Source organism: Stenella coeruleoalba (genome assembly GCF_951394435.1).
Source record: "Stenella coeruleoalba genome assembly, chromosome: 3".
Lineage (NCBI taxonomy): Eukaryota > Metazoa > Chordata > Mammalia > Artiodactyla > Delphinidae > Stenella > Stenella coeruleoalba.
This window is the reverse complement of record NC_137148.1, coordinates 142,634,869-142,653,769: the sequence shown is the minus strand read 5'-3', so window position 1 is coordinate 142,653,769 and position 18,901 is coordinate 142,634,869. Positions and strand designations below refer to the sequence as shown.

Sequence of the window (18,901 nt, the reverse complement as noted above, 5' to 3'; positions counted from 1 at the left end):
CACCGGGGAAGCCCTCCCCTCCCTCTTACATCTCCCTCCCACCATCCCTATCCCACCCCTCTAGGTATGGAGCTGACCTCCCTGTGCGATGCAGCTGCTTCCCACTAGCTATTTTACATTTGGTAGTGTATATATGTCCATGCCACTCTCTCACTTCATCCCAGCCTACCCTTCCACCTCCCAGTGTCCTCAAGTCCATTCTCTATGTCTGTGTCTTTATTCCTGTCCTGCCCCTAGGTTTTTCAGAACGTTTTTTTTTAGATTCCATATATATGTGTTAGCATACGGAATTTGTTTTTCCCTCATTTACTTCACTCTGTATGACAGTCTCTAGGTCCATCCACCTCACTACAAATAACAATTTCATTTCATTTTATGGCTGAAAAATATTCCATTTTATATATGTGCCACACCTTCTTTATCCATTCATCTGTCGATGGACACTTAGGTTGCTTCCATGTCCTGGCTATTGTAAATAGAACTGTAATGAGCATTGTGGTACATGACACTTTTTGAACTATGGTTTTCTCAGGGTATATGCCCAGTAGTGGGATTGCTGGGTTGTATAGTAGTTCCATTTTCAGTTTTTTAAGGAACCTCCATACTGTTCTCCAGAGTAGCTGTATCAATTTACATTCCCACCAACAGTGCAAGAGGGTTCCCTTTTCTCCACACCCTCTCCAGCATTTATTGTTTCTGGATTTTTTTTTTTTTTTTTTTGCGGTACACAGGCCTCTCACTGTTGTGGCCTCTCCTGTTGCAGAGCACAGGCTCCAGACGCGCAGGTTCAGCGGCCATGGCTCACGGGCCTAGCCGCTCCATGGCATGTGGGATCTTCCCGGACCGGGGCATGAACCCGTGTCCCCTGCATCGGCAGGCAGACTCTCAACCACTGCGCCACAGGGAAGCCCTTGTTTCTAGATCTTTTGATGATGGCCATTCTGACCGGTGTGAAGTGATACCTCATTGTAGTTTTGATTTGCATTTCTCTAATGATTAATGATGTTGAGCATCCTTTCATGTGTTTGTTGGCAATTTGTGTATCTTCTTTGGAGAAATGTCTATTTAGGTCTTCTGCACATTTTTGGATTGGGTTGTTTTTTTGACATTGAGCTGCATGAGCTACTTGTAAATTTTGGAGATTAATCCTTTTCCAGTTGCTTCGTTTGCAAATATTTTCTCCCATTCTGAGGGTTGTCTTTTCGTCTTGTTCATGGTTTCCTTTGCTGTGCAAAAGCGTTTACGTTTCATTAGATCCCATGTGTTTACTTTTGATTTTATTTCCATTACTCTAGGAGGTGGGTTAAAAAGATCTTGCTGTGATTTATGTCAGAGAGTGTTGTTCCTATGATTTCCTCTAAGAATTTTATAGTGTCTGGCCTTACATTTAGGTCTTTAATCCATTTTGAATTTATTTTTGCGTACGGTGTTAGGGAGTGTTCTAATTTCATTCTTTTACATGTAGCTGTCCAGCTTTTAAGCACCACTTATTGAAGAGGCTGTCTTTTCTCCACTGTATATTCTTGCCTCCTTTATCAAAGATAAGGTGACCATATGTGCGTGGGTTTATCCCTGGGCTTTCTATTCTGTTCCATTCATCTATATTTCTGTTTTTGTGCCAGTACCATACTGCCTTGATTACTGTAGCTCTGTAGTATAGTCTGAAGCCAGGGAGCGTGATTCCTCCAGCTCCATTTTTCTTTCACAAGGTTGCTTTAGCTATTCAAGGTCTTTTGTGTTTCCATACAAATTGTGAAATCTTTGTTCTAGTTCTGTAAAAAATGCCATTGCTACTTTGATAGGGATTGCATTGAATCTGTAGATTGCCTTGGGTAGTATAGTCATTTTCACAATGTTGATTCTTCCAATCCAAGAACATGGTATATTTCTCTATCTGTATCATCCTTAATTTCTTTCAACAGTGTCTTATAGTTTTCTGCATACAGGTCTTTTGTCTCCTTAGGTAGGTTTATTCCTAGGTATTTTATTCTTTTTGTTGCAATGATAAATGGGAGTGTTTCCTTAACTTCTCTTTCAGATTATTCATCATTAGTGTATAGGAATGCAAGAGATTTCTCTGCATTAATTTTGTATGCTGCTACTTTACCAAATTCATTGATTAGCTCTAGTAGTTTTCTGGTAGCATCTTTAGGATTCTCTATGTATAGTATCACCTGCAAACAGTGACAGCTGTGCTTCTTCTTTTCTGATTTGGATTCTTTTTCTTTCTTTTTCTTCTCTGATTGCTGTGGCTAAAACTTCCAAAACTATGTTGAATAACAGTGGTGAGAGTGGGCAATCTTGCCTTGTTCCTAATCTTAGAAGAAATGGTTTCAGTTGTTCACCATTGAGAACGATGTTGTCTGTGGGTTTGTCATATATGGCCTTTACTATGTTGAGGTAAGTTCTCTCTATGCCTACTTCCTGGGAAGTTTTTTTTTTTTTTTACCATAAATCACTGTTGAATTGTGTCAAAAGCTTTTTCTGTGTCTATTAGATGAACATATGATTGTATCCTTCAATTTGTTAATATGGTGTATCACACTGATTGACTTGCATATATTGAAGAATACTTGCATTCCTGGGATGAACCCCACTTAATCATGGTGTATGATCCTTTTAATGTGCTGCTGGATTCTGTTTGCTAGTAATTTGTTGAGGATTTTTGCATGTATGTTCATCAATGATAATGGCTGTAGTTTTCTTTCTTTGTGACATCTTCGTCTGGCTTTGGAATCAGTGTGATGGTGGCCTCATCATCTTTGTCTGGCTTTGGTATCAGTGTGATGGTGGCCTCACAGAATGAGTTTGGGAGTGTTCCTCCCTCTGCAATTTTTTGGAAGAGTTTGAGAAGGATAGGTGTTAGCTCTTCTCTAAATGTTTGATAGAATTCGCCTGTGAAACCATCTGGTCCTGGGCTTTTGTTTGTTGGAAGATTTTTAATCACAGTCTTAATTTCATTGCTTGTGATTGGTCTGTTTATATTTTCTATTTCTGCCTGGTTCAGTCTAGGAAGGTTGTGCTTTTCTAAGAATTTGTCCATTTTATTGGCATATAATTGCTTGTAGTAATATCTCATGATCCTTTGTATTTCTACAGTGTCAGATATTACTTTTCCTTTTTCATTTCTCGTTCTGTTGATTTGAGTCTTCTCCCTTTTTTTCTTGACGAGTCTGGCTAATGGTTTATCTCTTCAAAGAGCCAGCTTTTAGTTTTATTGATCTTTGCTATTGTTTCCTTCATTCCTTTGCATTTATTTCTGATCTGACCTTTATGATTTCTTTCCTTCTGCTAACTTTGGGGTTTTTTGTTCTTATTTCCCTAACTGCTTTAGGTGTAAAGTTAGGTTGTGGATTTAAGATGTTTCTTGTTTCTTGAGGTAGGACTGTATTGCTATAAACTTCCCTCTTAGAACTGCTTTTGCTGCACCCCATAGGTTTTGGATCATTGTGTTTTCATTGTAGTTTGTCTCTAGGTATTTTTTTATTTCCTCTTTGATTTATTCAGTGACCTCTTGGTTATTTAGTAATGTATTGTTTAGCCTCCATGTGTTTGTATTTTTTACAGTTTTTTTCCTGTAGTTGATATGTAGTCCCTTAGCATTGTGGTTGGAAAAGATACTTGACACAATTTCAATTTTCTTAAATTTACCAAGGCTTGATTTGTGACGCAAGATATGATCTGTCCTGTAGAATACTGCATGACTACTTGAGAAGTAACTGTATTCTGTTGCTTTTGGATGGAATGTCCTATAAATATCAATTAAGTCCATCTTGTTTAATGTGTCACATAAGCTTGTGTTTCTTTACTTATTTTCATTTTTGATGATCTGTCCATTGGTGAAAGTGGGGTGTTAAAGTCCCCTACTATGATTGTGTTACTATCGATTTCCCCTTTTATCACTGTTAGTATTTGCCTTATGTATTGAGGTGCTCCTATGTTGGGTGCATAAATATTTACAATGATTATATCTTTTTCTTGGATTGATCCCTTGATCATTATGTAGCGTCCTTCTTTGTCTCTTGTAATAGTCTTTATTTTAAAGTCTATTTTGTCTGATATGAGAATTGCTACTCCAGCTTTCTTTTGATTTCCATTTGCATGGAATATCTCTTCCATCCCCTGACTTTCAGTCTGTATGTGTCCCTAGGTCTGAAGTGGGTCTCTTGCAGACAGCATATATACAGGTCTTGTTTCTGTATCCATTCAGCCAGTCTATGTCTTTTGGTTGGAGCATTTAATCCATTTATATTTAAGGTAATTATGGATATGTATCTTCCTATTACCATTTTCTTAATTGTTTGAGTTTTTGTAGGTGTTTCTCTTCTTCTTGTGTTTCCTGGCTAGAGAAGTTCCCTTAGCATCGTTGTAAAGCTGGTTTGGTGGAGCTGAATTCTCTTAACTTTTGCTTGTCTGTAAAGGTTTTCATTTCTCTGTCAAATCTGAATGAGATCCTTGCTGGGTAGAGTAATCTTGGTTGTAGGTTTTTCCCTTTCATCACTTTAAATATGTCCTGCCACTGCCTTCTGGCTTGCAGGGTTTCTGCTGAAAGATCAGCTGTTAACCTTATGGGGATTCCCTTGTATGTTGTTTGTTGCTTTTCCCTTGCTGTTTTTAATATTTTCTCTTTGTATTTAATTTTTGATCGTTTGATTAATATGTGTCTTGGTGTGTTTCTCCTTGAATTTATCCTGTATGGGACTCTCTGCGCTTCCTGGACTTGATTGACTATTTCCTCTCCCATGTTAGGGAAGTTTTCCACTATAATCTCTTCAAATATTTTCTCAGTCCCTTTCTTTTTCTCTTCTTCTGGGACCCCTACAATTCGAATGTTGGTGCATTTAATGTTGTCCCAGAGGTCTCTGAGACTGTCCTCAATTCTTTTCATTCTTTTTATTCTGCTCTGCTGTAGTTATTTCCACTATTTTATCTTCCAGGTCACTTATCCATTCCTCTGCCTCAGTTACTCTGCTATTGATTCCTTCTAGAGAATTTTTAATTTAATTTGTGTTGTTCATCATTGTTTGTATGCACTTTAGTTCTTCTAGGTCCTTATTAAATGTTTCTTGTATTTTCTCCATTCTATTTCCAAGATTTTGGATTACCTTTACTATCATTACTTTGAATTCTTTTTCAGGTAGACTGACTATTTCCTCTTCATTTGTTTGGTCTGGTGGGTTTTTACCTTGCTCCTTCATCTGCTGTATGTTTCTCTGTCTTCTCATTTTTTTTAACTTACTGTGTTTGTTTTGGGGTCTCCTCTTTGCAGGCTGCAGGTTCGTAGTTCCTGTTGTTTTTGGTGTCTGTTCCCAGTGGGTAAGGTTGGTTCAGTGGCTTGTGTAGGCTTCCTGGTGGAGGGGACTGGTGCCTGTGTTCTGGTGGATGAGGCTGGATCATGTCTTTCTGGTGGGCAGAACCGCATTTTGTGTGTTTTGGGGTGTCTGTGACCTTATGATTTTAGGCAGCCTCTCTGCTAACGGGTGGGGTTGTGTTCCTGTCTTGCTAATTTTTTGGCATGGGGCGTACAGCACTGGAGTTTGCTGGCCGTTGGTTGGAGCTGGGTCTTAGCTTTGAGACAGAGATCTCTGGGAGAGCTCTTATGATTCATATTACATGGGGCCGGGAGGTCTCTGGTGGTCCAATATCCTGAACTTGGCTCTCCCACCTCAGAGGCTTTGGCCTGACACCATGCCGGAGCACCAAGACCCTGCCAGCCACACGGCTCAGAAGAAAAGGGAGAAAAAAAGAAAGAAAAAAATAATAATAAAAAAAAATTATTAAAATTAAGAAGTAATAATAAAAAACAAGATAGCAATGAAACCAATAAAGAAATCCACCAATGATAACAAGCGCTAAAAACCATACTATGGTAAACAAAAAAATCAGAAAGAAGTCAGTCACAGACAGCAAACCCCAACTCTACAGTTGCTCCCAAAGTCCACTGCCTCAATTTTCGGATGATTTGTTGTCTATTCAGGTACTCCACAGATGCAGGGTACATCAAGTTGATTGTGGGGATTTAATCCACTGCTCCTGAGGCTGCTGGGAGAAATTTCCCATACTCTTCTTTGTTTGCACAGCTCTTGGGGTTCAGCTTTGGATTTGGACCCACCTCTGTGTGTAGGTCACCCTCAGGCATCTGTTCCCCACCCAGACAGGAGAGGGTTAAAGCAGCAGCTGATTAGGGGGCTCTTGCTCACTCCTGTGGGGGGAGGGAGGGGTACTGTTATTATAATTGGAATGCAGGGAGAGCCTGCGGTGGCAGAGGCCAGCATGATGTTGCAGCAGCCTGAGGCATGCTATGTGTTCTCCCGGGGAAGTTGCCCCTGGATCATGGGACCCTAGCAGCGGCGGGCTGTACAGGCTCCCGGGGTTAGGGTGTGGATAGTGACCTGTGCTCGCACACAGGATTCTTGGTGGCTGCAGCAGCAGCGTTAGCATTTCATGCCCATCTCTGGTGTCCAAGCTGATAACCACGGCTCGCACCCATCTCTGGAGCTTGTTTAGGTGGTGCTCTGAATCCCCTCTCCTCGTGCACCCCGTAACAATGGTTTCTTGCCTCTTCGGCAGGTCCAGACTTTTTCCCGGACTTCCTCCCGGCTAGCTATGGCGCACTTGCCCCCTTCAGGGTGTGGTCATGCAGCCAACCCCAGTCCTCTCCCTGGGGTCTGACCTCCAAATCCTGAGCCTCAGCTCCCAGCCCCCACCCATCCTGGCAGGTGAGCAGACAAGCCTCTCGGGCTGGTGAGTGCTGGTTGGCACTGATCCTCTGCAGAAATCTCTTCACTTTGCCCTCCTCACCCCTGTTGCTGCACTCTCCTCTGTGGCTCCAAAGCTTCCCCCCTGCCACCCCCGTCTCCACCAGTGAAGGGCCTTCATAGTGTGCGGAAACCTTTCCTCCTTCACAGCTCCCTCCCAGAGGTGCAGGTCCCATCCCTATTTTTTGTCTCTGGGTTTTCTTTTTTTCTTTTGCCCTACCCAGGTATGTGGGGATTTTCTTGCCTCTTGGGAGGTCTGAGGTATTTTGCCAGTGTTCAGTAGATGTTCTCTAGGTGTTGTTCCACATGTAGATGTATTTTTGATGAAGCCCCCCCCTCCAGAAAAGTACTTACTTTTAAGATACATTTATTCTGAAAAAAAGTTTTGATCTCAAAATGACTCAATGGGCAAAGGAATATAGAGGGTAAAAAACTTCCAGGGTAATTTCCTTTAATATTTTAACCTTCAAATAGCTTTTTTAATTGAGCATAAAATACCTTCACTCATCTTGGCTATAAAGAAAAGTACAGTGTGAAGAATGTCTGTAAGGCCCATGAATTACTCTTTTTTTAAAAATAAGGACTAAGGCCTAGATTTCAGCAGTGACTAGATCACTATAGGACAAACTCTGCAGAGAACTGAACAAAATACAGAACTGATTTCTCTGTTAGCATCATGACAAACAGTATTCTGAAATGGACAAAAAGAAAAACACCCAAGCCACTTCTCCAAAGTTTAAATTATGAGCAAACACTACATTATGAGTGACCATGGTCCTTTATGAGTGTGATTCATATGGTCAGGTTTTTTTTTTTGCGGTATGCAGGCCTCTCACTGTTGTGGCCTCTCCCGTTGCGGAGCACAGGCTCCAGACGTGCAGGCTCAGCGGCCATGGCTCACGGGCCTAGCCACTCCGTGGCATGTGGGATCTTCCCGGACTGGGGCATGAACCCGTGTCCCCTGCATCGGCAGGCGGACTCTCAACCACTGCACCACCAGGGAAGCCCCATATGGTCAAATTTTAGTTAAACAGCTATTCATTTCATTTCTATGGAAAAGGTAGAATTTAAATTAGGGAGGTAACATACGGTAGTGGTTAAAAACATGGATGTTGGAACCAGTTACCCCTAGATTCATAACTCATCCATTTACTATCTATGAGTTCTTGGGCTAATTTACTATGAGTTTGTGAATCACAGTTTCCCCATCTGTAAAATACAGATAGTAATTCTCACTGCTGCAAAGCTGTGAGCTTAAATCGGATAATGAATGTGTTGAACATAGTACCTGACACATAGTAAAAGTTCAATAAATGTTAGCAATTATTATTAGCCTCATTATGTTTAAGAGAAAATTAAAAAGTGAAGTGACTTACTGTAATAAGTATAAAATTAACCCTTAAATTCAAATATTTTAATTGATTTTTGAAATTTAGGTATTTGAAACACAGGATTTTTGTTATATTTTCCCTTTGTTGGTATTATCTTTAATTTCTAAAGGAACCACTTGCCTGCTCCATGTCTCAGCTTTTATATTTGCTCATATTTCATGGTGATTTCCCAGTGCTTCTCTGGTGCAATAGTAAAATCAGGCTTCATTTTATTTTTTTGTTTTATATGCAGAGGCTGTGATCTGAAAATTTCTGTAGTATTTGGCTTCTCATATCTGAAGTCCCTCTTAGAAGTTTCCTAATATGTTTTGCATCTCTTTATCAGGAATTTAAGTAATTTTTGCTGATGTCGTCATTCTCTTTATTTAGAAAATCTTAGGTTCATCTAGGTTGCATTCTACTTGGTGGAGAACGGTTACCCTACACTTTCAGAAAGCAATCAGGGAAGCTGATTCAGATAAAAAACTTGCCTACAATTTTGTTTTCACCTTATCTCCTGTCCTTTGCATTCATCTGGTATAGTCCTAAAATGTCCAAATCAGGATGTGTGCAGTGCTTAACAACAGAATGCAAAACTTCTCACTAGGTTAATCCTTTATTCTCTTTGAAAAACAGAATTCACCTTTTTTCTCCTGGACAGTAAGAATAATTCTGTTTTTCCAGAAATATGCAATGTTTTCTTACCCTTGAAGCCTGTATATGGAAAACCAACCAGAGCAGGGTTTTATTTTGTTTTGTTTTTTTATTTGTACATTATGCAATTTTTTAAAATCCACAGTCAGCTGGAGTTCCAGAGATCTGAATTATGTGCTAACTACTCTGGTTAATTAGAGTGCTATTTAATTTTTGTAATTCAGCCTGAGCCTGAATAGTGCAAAACCCATCTGACCTGTATCTTACAGTCATCCGTTTGCCACAAGTCTCAGACCTTTTTAATGATGAGCCGCTCTAACTGGTAATCACCTTTGGGCCTCCTGTTCCTTCGCTTTACAAATTAAAAAGGAGCCTGCAAAAACATGCTGGTGCAGGGTGCATAGGCTATATGGTGAGGGTGCAAGAGTAGAAAACTATCAGCATTCCTGAATACTGATGACTGAAAAATGTAGTGAAGACATCTCCAATCATCTTCCACTATTTGTGCATTTAGGGGAAAAAAAAAAAAAAAAAAGAGGAAGAAGAGGCACATTGAGCTTAAAGGGAGAGTGGCAGGGGATGAGCTGGAGAAGTAGATGTGGGTCATGTCTTGTATGGTATGTGCTTATGAGAGAGAGGAGGCTGTCATGATTAGATTGCAGTTTTAAAAGATCCTAGGTATAGACTGAATTAGAGGGATGAATATTAAAGTGATACAAATAGTGAGCTGGCTTGCTGTAATAATCCAAGCAAGAAAGAACAGTGAGTTGTATACAGGATGATAGCACTAAAAAAATCACTCATTTAAATATTATTTATTAAACAGCTACCATGTTAGGCCCTATTTTAGATGTTGGGACACAGTTTTGAGTACAAGTGACAAGATTCCTTCTCTACTAAAGTTTACTTTCTAATTGGAGGCAACTGAGAGGAAGAATGAATAAATAAATAATAGACAAAACTGTCTGGTTACTGTAGGATGATGAACTCAGGGAGAGTTGGAGGGGGCTTCAGATTGGGAGATTAGGAAAAAAAAAAGTGTTCTCTGAACAGAGGACACCAAAACGAAGTACTGACCAATAAGAAAAGCACTCACAAAGTATCCTAAGCAGGAACAAGGTTGTATATTCAGAGCAAAGAATGAAAGTTGGTGTGATGAGCAGAGTAGGAGGTGGGAGAATAAAAGTCAGAGAAACAGGACTTTTGAAGTTGGATAGAGTTTGTATGTTAAGTGAAGATTTTTATGAAAGGAAAGAACATGACTGGAATTAGGTTTTTAAGAGATCACCCTGGCTCCTGAGTAGTTCACGACTGTAGAGGTCAAAAAGAGGCAAAACTAGCCCAGTTCCTAAATATTTTACTTTAGCACAAGTGACAATGATGAGAGCGGCAGAGATGGAGAACAGAGGCAGGGTTTGGGAGATTTTGGAGGTAACACTGGCAGCCCTTACTGATGAACTGAATATGGAGGTCAGAAGAAAGAAACAAATCAAGGAAAAATTCTCGATCTTGAGCTTTGGCAATTACGTGGATGCAGTGCCATTTGTGAGATGGCACAACTCAGGTAAGATTAGGAGAGGAAAATATGGCTAAGATGTGGATGTTGGCATGCCCATGACAACATCCATGCAGATATGCCAGATTGGAAGTTATGGTCATGAGCCTGGAGTTGGTGATAAGTTCACAAAGGAGACATAAATGTGACACTCATTAGGAAACAGGTGGTGTTTTATGGCATGAAAGTAGATGAGCATGTAGATAGAAAATGCCAAGGTTGGTGTGTTCTATGGGCAAGCAGAGTAGCAGACATCTGGAAGAGTGAGAAGGGGAACCCAAGGGGTTGGAGGAAAACCAGTGTGTGTCATGAAAGTCAAGAGCAGGATGAAGTTCAAGAAGCAGAGAGGAGTCCACTGTGAGAAATTCTGCTGAGAGCTCAAATAATGGAAGAGGGAGAAAAGTGGATGAGTTCCAAGATGTATGTATGTATTCAATCATAGGACTTGTATGTATGTATTCAATCATAGGACTTGTTGATGGATTGGATGTAGTCCATACATCAGGAAGGTAGCCCTTCACCATGTCACTCTGGCCTCCGTCCTACTTCTCTGCCTCCCTCCTACTTTTGGTCCATCATCCCACAAAAACAATCAACAAAAAGTACGCATTTCTAATCTGCTATTCTTTCTGGGCCTCTAATTTTTCTCTTACACCGCCCCTTTTTCACAATGTTGTGGATAAAATACAGGTTAGAGTCTTCCTTCAAAAATCTCCAGCAGCCTTCCTTTGCCTGAGTTTAAATGAAAAATTCTACCTTCAAAGCTCAGCTTTCATGCATCTGACCCACCAAATGGTCTCTGATTGCCCCTGCAGAATTATTCTTTCTTCTGCTATTTCCATAGTATATTGCTTGTACCTATATATGGAACTTTTACAATTCTGCCATGGGGTATTTATATTTCAGCTTCCCCTATTACACTGAAAATATCTTGAAAAGAATCTCTAAAAATTTGGGCTGAAGCAACAACAGCAGTAGCAACAATAAAACAACAACAGTAGCAGGAGCACCGGGTCAAAAATCATCATTGATATCTAAGTGCTTGGTATGAGTCAGGCGTAATACTCAGCACTTTAAATAGATCACGTTATTGAATATTTCTTGACTCTTTGGAGCAAGTACCAGTATTATTTTAACTTTACAGATGAAGAACCTGAGGCAGAGAAAGGCAAGTCACATGTCTGAGATCAAATGACTATTGTGCATGGAGCATACGCACACAGAGCAAGATCTGAAGTTTGTTTTTTCCCCAAGTTTATGGGGTCTTCCCAGTGGCAATGCATAGAAACAATCACTGGACTCATTTCAGAAAGATAAGAGTAACTTAACTTCATTATTATACATTTCTGGTTAAGAGCTCCTTTGGCTTCCGAATCAATCAAACATTACAGCTTTAGTCTGTTTTCTAGAGAGTGTGTATGTTGTGAAGGAGCGTCTTTGATCTGCCATGGTCCACATGCACCTTTAACTGAGGTCTGCTTAGGAGGACAGTTAATTTAATTACCAGGATCCAAGCTACATGTGTGCCTAGGACACCGTGAATGAGGCTGAAGTTGGTAGCCTGAAAACGGGGAACAAAATAAAAGCATCCACCAGATCACTGGGCCACAGGGGAGAGAACTTGGGGTGCACTTGCTTTAAGGAGCCCTTGACACAGCACAGTAGGAAAGCTGCTGAGTTTGGCCAATATCCTATAGCTCAATGAAAGAAGATTTCATGTCTAATTATGGGTGAGCTATTTTTGTCATAGTCCCCTACAGGGTCACTGCTTCTAATCCTGCACTTATTAATTTGGGAAACATTTTGGAAAATACTTGAGATTAAGACTGATGGGTGCTATTTTAAACTATATTCTAAAGAAAGAAGCTGAAATCAGCAAGTCAGTGCATCCTTTGGTAAGTTGACAGGCGGTGAATTGTAGTAAAAGGAATGAAGCTTCAGGCCAAAATTAAGTCCTATAAAGCACAGCTTTATAGTCATTTCTGTGGCTGTGAAACCTGGTTCTGTTAGTACAAGGACATTTAGTCTCTAGAAAAATTTTGTTTGAATGCCTCAGAATTAGGATACCAATCAGTGAAGAGTGGTAATAGCTTGTCTGGTTTTTTAAAAACATTTACACTTCACTTTTCCTTTCCTTGGTCTGGATCTTCATCACCTCATACCTAGGTTATAATACTCTCCTAATGAGTCTATTTGATGGTCATTCTTAGGTCTACCCTATTCCGCAAGCTGCAACCAATGGATCCTTTCTAAAACATCACTTGGACCATGTCATTCACCATCCCCCGTTGTAGAATCTACAACGTCTCCCTGCTGTCCATTCCATATAATTGGACTTGACATTCAACTCGCCCCACCCTACGGGTTCAATCTGAAAGTAAATCCTCTCAGTCCCACTGATTCCAAATTCTTCCTCATCACATAGACATGCATACTTGGCTTTTCTTCTTACCTCTTCTATCTCAATCCATACTTTTTGGTTTTCAATGTCTAGCAGAAAAATCACTTCCTTAATGAACCTCTTCCTGATAATTCCCTACCCCTTTATTTAGTGATTTATTAATTCATCACCTGTTTTCAATGCAGCACAGAATGCAAGTTTCTAACAACCTTAACTAATTGCCTTATAAATGCGCTCTATTTCTCTCATGTACATGTATTGTCTTCTCAATTTAACAAATGCCTCGAGAGAACACATGGATTTTTGTAGTTGTTGTTATGCGACTCCCTATACTCTAACACAGTGTTAGGTAAGCAGAAGGAACTTAATAATTATGTGTTGAAGGAAGTAAAAAAAAAAAGAGAAAAATCTACATGGCAGAGTGGAAAGTGCACCAGATTGAGAACTTGCAATGCAGGTTCTGGTTTTGACGGTAGCATTTATCAACTGGGTGGTGTTCAGTAAATCACTTAACTCCTCTAAGACCCAACTGACAAATTTGTAAGTTAAGAGCAGTAATAGTATCTTCCCTACTTATTGCAAAAGCACGATGCAAAGAAGAAAGGAAATGACGTATGTAAGTGTTTTCTTTACAAAAAGAAGACATTTCTATATTTGACTATATTTCCACATGCAGCATGGAAAGCAATCTTCCTCCATCCTGGAGATATTTTTGAAATTTATTTTTAGTTGGTTGATACAGTGAACAAGAATGAACAATTGAAATAAAACAATATGAAAAGTGATTTGCAATATGACCAAACAAAAGACTTATACACAAGGGTTCAGAGTAGCTTTTTGCATAATAGCTCAAAATTGAAAATAAACCAAACCTCTATCAAAAGTTAATAAGTAAATTGTGGCATATTCATCCAATGAATTAAAAAAAAGGAGTTAAGAGGAATAAAAAAGGGAGGAGTTAGGAGGAATGAATCTCAAAAGTATCATGCCAAGCAAAATAAGTCAGACCTAAAAAAAGTACATATTGTATACTTCCACTTAGATAAAATTCTAGAAAAGACGTATGTAATCTGTATTATGAGACAAGCAGAACAGTGTGGTTGCCTTGTACCAAAGATGGGAGTAGGGATCGACTGGAATGGGGCACAAGGACATTTCTGGAGTGAATGAAATGTTTCATATCTTGATTGTCACGGTGATACCATGGGTATATATATTTGTCAAAAGTCATTGATACATATCTTAAATAGGTGCATTTAATTGTATGTAAATTTTAACTTAATAAAACTTTTAAAAATTGCATTTGAAATTGATGTGTGACTTCACTGTAGTTCCTACAGAGAAATAAAGATCAATAGGAGAATTATACATGACCTTATTTTACAAATGGGAGAAAGAATGAATTACTTTCTCTTTCAAGGAACACTGAGGATTTTAGCCAGTAGGTTGCTAATTTGGCAGAGAAGAAAACAAAGTGAGATGGAATTTGTCCATGGGCCTTTGAGATCTAATACATCTGCCAAAATTAGGTGCATTACTTTCTTCTTATTGATGAATTAAAAGCCCTTTTTTTTTCAGGATTAAGAGACGAGTATTACCTCATTGAAAACAGGAGTATCTACGGTAGGTCAGATTTCCCCAGTCCACAAAATGATCAGCCCCCCACACTGCAGAATTTATATTTCTAGACTCCAAAAATCAGCAAAAGCTGATAACTGTACAGCTTCTGTACTCTCCAATTATCTCCTTTCACAGCCAGAACACACAAACACTTTTCTGCATTTAATTAAGTATTGCAATTCCAGATTATCTTTGATTAATGAAGAGCAATACAGCGTATAGCTAGAATTATGTGATTATTTCACAATTGATCTTTAATTATTCCATCTGATAATAATTTCACTAATTCTTAATAATGTTCTCATCGAGTTTCTTATAAATGAGCTATAACAATTAATAATTTTCATTAATTTTCCTTGAAAATGATGTGAAGTTTTAGATAGAACTCTTAACCTTCAAAAACTGTTTTTTTTTTTAATTTTTAATTAAAGGATAAGCTGCACTATCGTATGGAAAAACTGCATGATTTCTTTGGCTCAAGCAAGTCAAGTAAACACTCCAATGTTTCCTTCTCTTTTTGCTGTTTGGAAGTTGATACTTGGGTGACTGGTACTAAATCATCCATTTTTTTTCTCTCTCCCTCTTGCATTTTTACAATAGCTGGATTTCAGTGTCAGACAGATGTTGATTTTATGCTAATTTGACCCTTTCTGTAAAATTTTGGCCAATTTAAACTACTGCAGCAGTGTTAATAAGTTGCAAGTTAGAGCTTTCATTGACAATTTAGGTGGCACTTTAAGATGTGGGATGGGATGAGGATGCCTAGGGCAAGTATGTAGGTAGAAGGACCAACGTGGGAGCCTGCAGGCACTCCATTTCTTGTAAAGCAGGGCAGGGGGCTGGCAGGGAGACTGAGAAGGAGCAGGCTGTGAGGCTGGAGGAAACCCAGAAGATATCATGAGGGCAAAAGAAGGAGGAGGTTCCAAAAGAAGCTAACAATGTACTAAATACCCTTAACATTCACTATTCAATTTAAGCCCTCTGAAGTGAATATACTGTCATCCACATATTTAAAAAGAGCAAAAGAAAGCATACCAAGGTCATCCAGCTAATGAAGGCAGAGTCAAGACTTCAACCTAAAACTTTCTTATTTAGAACCCACAGTATGTGTTTATTAAATGGAAACTTCCTATTGCTCATTTATTGGTTACAAACACTTTAGGTCCTTTCTTTAGGTCTAGCCTGATAGATTGAGGCTGTGTGTGCATGGCCCTGACAATGGCCTAGGCAGGGACCTGCACACCATTTGACTACAGAATATAATCTTCCAGCAATTTGGTCTGTGGAGACTCTTTGGACTGCTGGAGATCATGCAGGGACACAGCGGGACTAATGACTATTGATGAACTTACACCTTTGTGCTGCAAATTTCATCTAATTATATTTAGAGGGCATGACTTCAAAGTTGTTGGAAAATACAGTGCCATTAATTACTGTTGAGAAACTCACATATTCCTTCCACATACATTTAAAGTGAAATATTTAAAGTAAAAATATCTGCCATTTATTAAGGATGTGTACTGTGTCATATTCAATGCACATTCCTCAACACTGTGAGACAGGCCTTAATATTCCCATTTTCTACATGAAATAACTGAGACTTAGAGAGTCTGAGTAACTTGCTGAAGGTCACAGCACTTGGAAATGGCAAAAGCCAGGACTGAAACTTTGAAACTTACCCCAGATTTAATTCTATACAGTATGTCTAGAATGGATTATTTACTTCAGGAGCAAGACACTGGCTTATTGGGCATCAAAAGTTGTTGCAGATAATTGAATTTTCCCACACAGTTAATATAACACTTAAGGGAACCAAATTTTAAAGTTGTTAATTGTTGGGAATTCCCTGGGGGTCCAGTGGTTAGGATTCCATGCTTTCACTGCCAAGGGCGCGGGTTCAATCTCTGGTGGGGAAGCTAAGATCCCGCAAGCCACACAGTGTGGCCAAAAAAAAAAATAAATAGAATAATAAAATAAGTTTAAAAAATAAAATTGTTAATTACTGAGGAGCAGAACTCTTTCTAAAATTGTTGCAGGCCTTTCTGCCTTCTTTAGTATCAAACTCTAGATAAGGGTTTACATTTTGATAGCATCAGGCATCTATTACAATCATCAGTCATGGTACTGTTTCACAGGTGTAAGACCCAGTGGGTTGCAGAGTTAAAAGAACAAAACCCCTAAACTAAGGATTTATCTTCTTGAAAAAAATCCTTTGGTGTCAGCCAACTTTACTTAGGATATTTGCATCTTTCTTAAAAAATGGAGAAAATGGTATTCATGTGTCAGACTTGTGGAAAGACAATACAGCCAACTTTGTACAAAACATATTAGGGAATCAAAGCTCAAAATATTAATTTCCCAAGCAATTGTCTTCTCCTCTAGAAAATGATCTTGTTGCACGGTACTCCCCTTTTTCTTTGCCTTATCAACAAGAGTCAGAGCATAGTGTAGGATTCCTGCATTAGTAACACAAGGAGTAAAATGTCTCTCTTTGTAAGTCTCCACTTATATGTCTTTCTGACTCACAGTGAATCTACTGGTGGGAACGAAGCATCAAAAATCCAGCACCATCAAGAGAGTTTTAAAAAAGGGATAATCCCAAACCTGCATATTGTTTATAACCAGAAGTTGTTAACATAGAGATAGAATGTATATTAACAAATTTTTAAAAAGGACTCTAGAATCTTCAAGGAGATTAGGGTATAAGAAAAATAATTATTTAACCTTTAAAGTCACAGTAGACTTCAACATTCTTACAATATAGTACACCTTAATGCTGTGAATAAGATTTGGGCACTGTGGTTAGATCGAATGAATACCAATAGCAATACCTATGAAGAAGGATTAAAGAAAAGAAAGGCAGGACACCATCTCTGCTCCCTCACAGTAAACTCTATTTTGTATGACAGATTAGCTTTACTCTCTTCAGGTAAGTCTGTCATTTTGAAAGGATTACTCATTGAATGTACCGAAAGATCAATGAATTGGCCAGAAAAATATATTCTAACTCACTCTGTTAAATATTTGGCACATTAGAAAGCTTTGGGATGATGATAACTCCCAATTACTCATCACATTTATAGAAATCTAGGATTTATGGAAGACTAACTGAGGTTCAGTTTCACTAGTTTAAAATAAAATAGATGGGTTTAATCAGCCATTTAAAACTGTTTAAGCACTGGTTCAGTTGAGAAGTCTTTCCTCTAAAATACCCATTAAATGGTTTTGTGACTCTAAGAGTTATCGGTTTATTTCAACCAGTTGTATTTGGCTGCCTATCATGTCTCATTAAAAAGCACCTAGGGACTTTCCTGGTGGCGCAGTGGTTGAGAGTCCGCCTGCCGATGCAGGGGACGTGGGTTCGTGCCCCGGTCCGGGAAGATCACACATGCCGCGGAGTGGCTGGGCCCGTGAACCATGGCCGCTGAGCCTGCGTGTCCGGAGCCTGTGCTCTGCAACGGGAGAGGCCACAACAGTGAGAGGCCCAAGTACCACAAAAAAAAAAAAAAAAAAAAAAAAAAGCACCTAGCATTTCCCTGGAGGTCCCGTGGTCAAAGCTCTTCATTTCCACAGCAGGGGGCACGGGTTCAATCCCTGGTCAGGGAAGTTCCACATGCCGTGCAGTGCGGCCAAAAAATAAAGTAATTAAGTAAAAGAAAAATAAAAGCACCTAAGTTAATGAAGATACAATGCTCACATAACTAGTCATTTATGCACATGTTCGGCCTCCTTTCCTCTCCCCACCTCCTTCTTCCTTGCCATCACTCTTTATTTCTTCCTTCTTTGTCTCTCTCATCTACTGAGAGTCAACTATATATCAGGTACTCTGCCTCAGTTTCTTCAAAGATAAAATGAGTTTTCTTAGAAGGGTACTCTATGATCTTCCTTCAAGTCTGGAGTACACACTTAGGGATGCATATAGACTTTCTGTGTTTTATGTTATAACTTGTATGTTCTACTGTAACACAGTTTAGCTTTCTATTGCAGAAGAGTGAATGACTTCATCTCATTCCCAATTAAGCCTTTCCTTCATCTGTCCTGATTAGCACAAAGTGGGATGAGGTAAAAAGGAGTCATACTCTCAGAGGCTAAGGCAGGAAGCAGGAACTGGCTAGCCCTTTCCTTAAATGTCCCAGGACCTGCTCCCACTATAGAGTTGTCCAATGACAGATGTATTTTTAATGTGGCACCCTAGTGCCCTGCGGGGGTGTGGAGATTTAAGCTGCTTGTTAAAGGGCTGTCTTCTCTTTCCTTGAAACTAGCATTCTTCTCTACTCTTCAGACTGGCAAGCTCATTTGCCTCTGCATGGCTACTTCTGTTTTCTGTAGCCTCTCTTTTCCATTTTTCTTTTGCCTTCTCCATTCTGTGTTTTTTTCTTGCTTCTCCCATGACTCTCAACTTCATGGCTGAGCAACTTGATTTTCATAGCAGCTAAACAGTGGTCCCATGTTTTCCTTTTAGTCTAAGCAACAGCATTTTACTTCTAACAGTTGGATATTTGGACCTCTGACCTATTGGTTCACCCAACTGGAAAGCTGTGCC

At 39.3% G+C, this 18,901-nt stretch overlaps 1 protein-coding gene across 50 annotated transcripts in view; it reads right to left on the bottom strand.

Annotated features, from left to right (window-relative positions):
- Positions 1-18,901, bottom strand: part of LOC307184329 (teneurin-2-like) — a 2,867,364-nt gene that overhangs the window by 473,808 nt on the left and 2,374,655 nt on the right. The window lies entirely within an intron of this gene.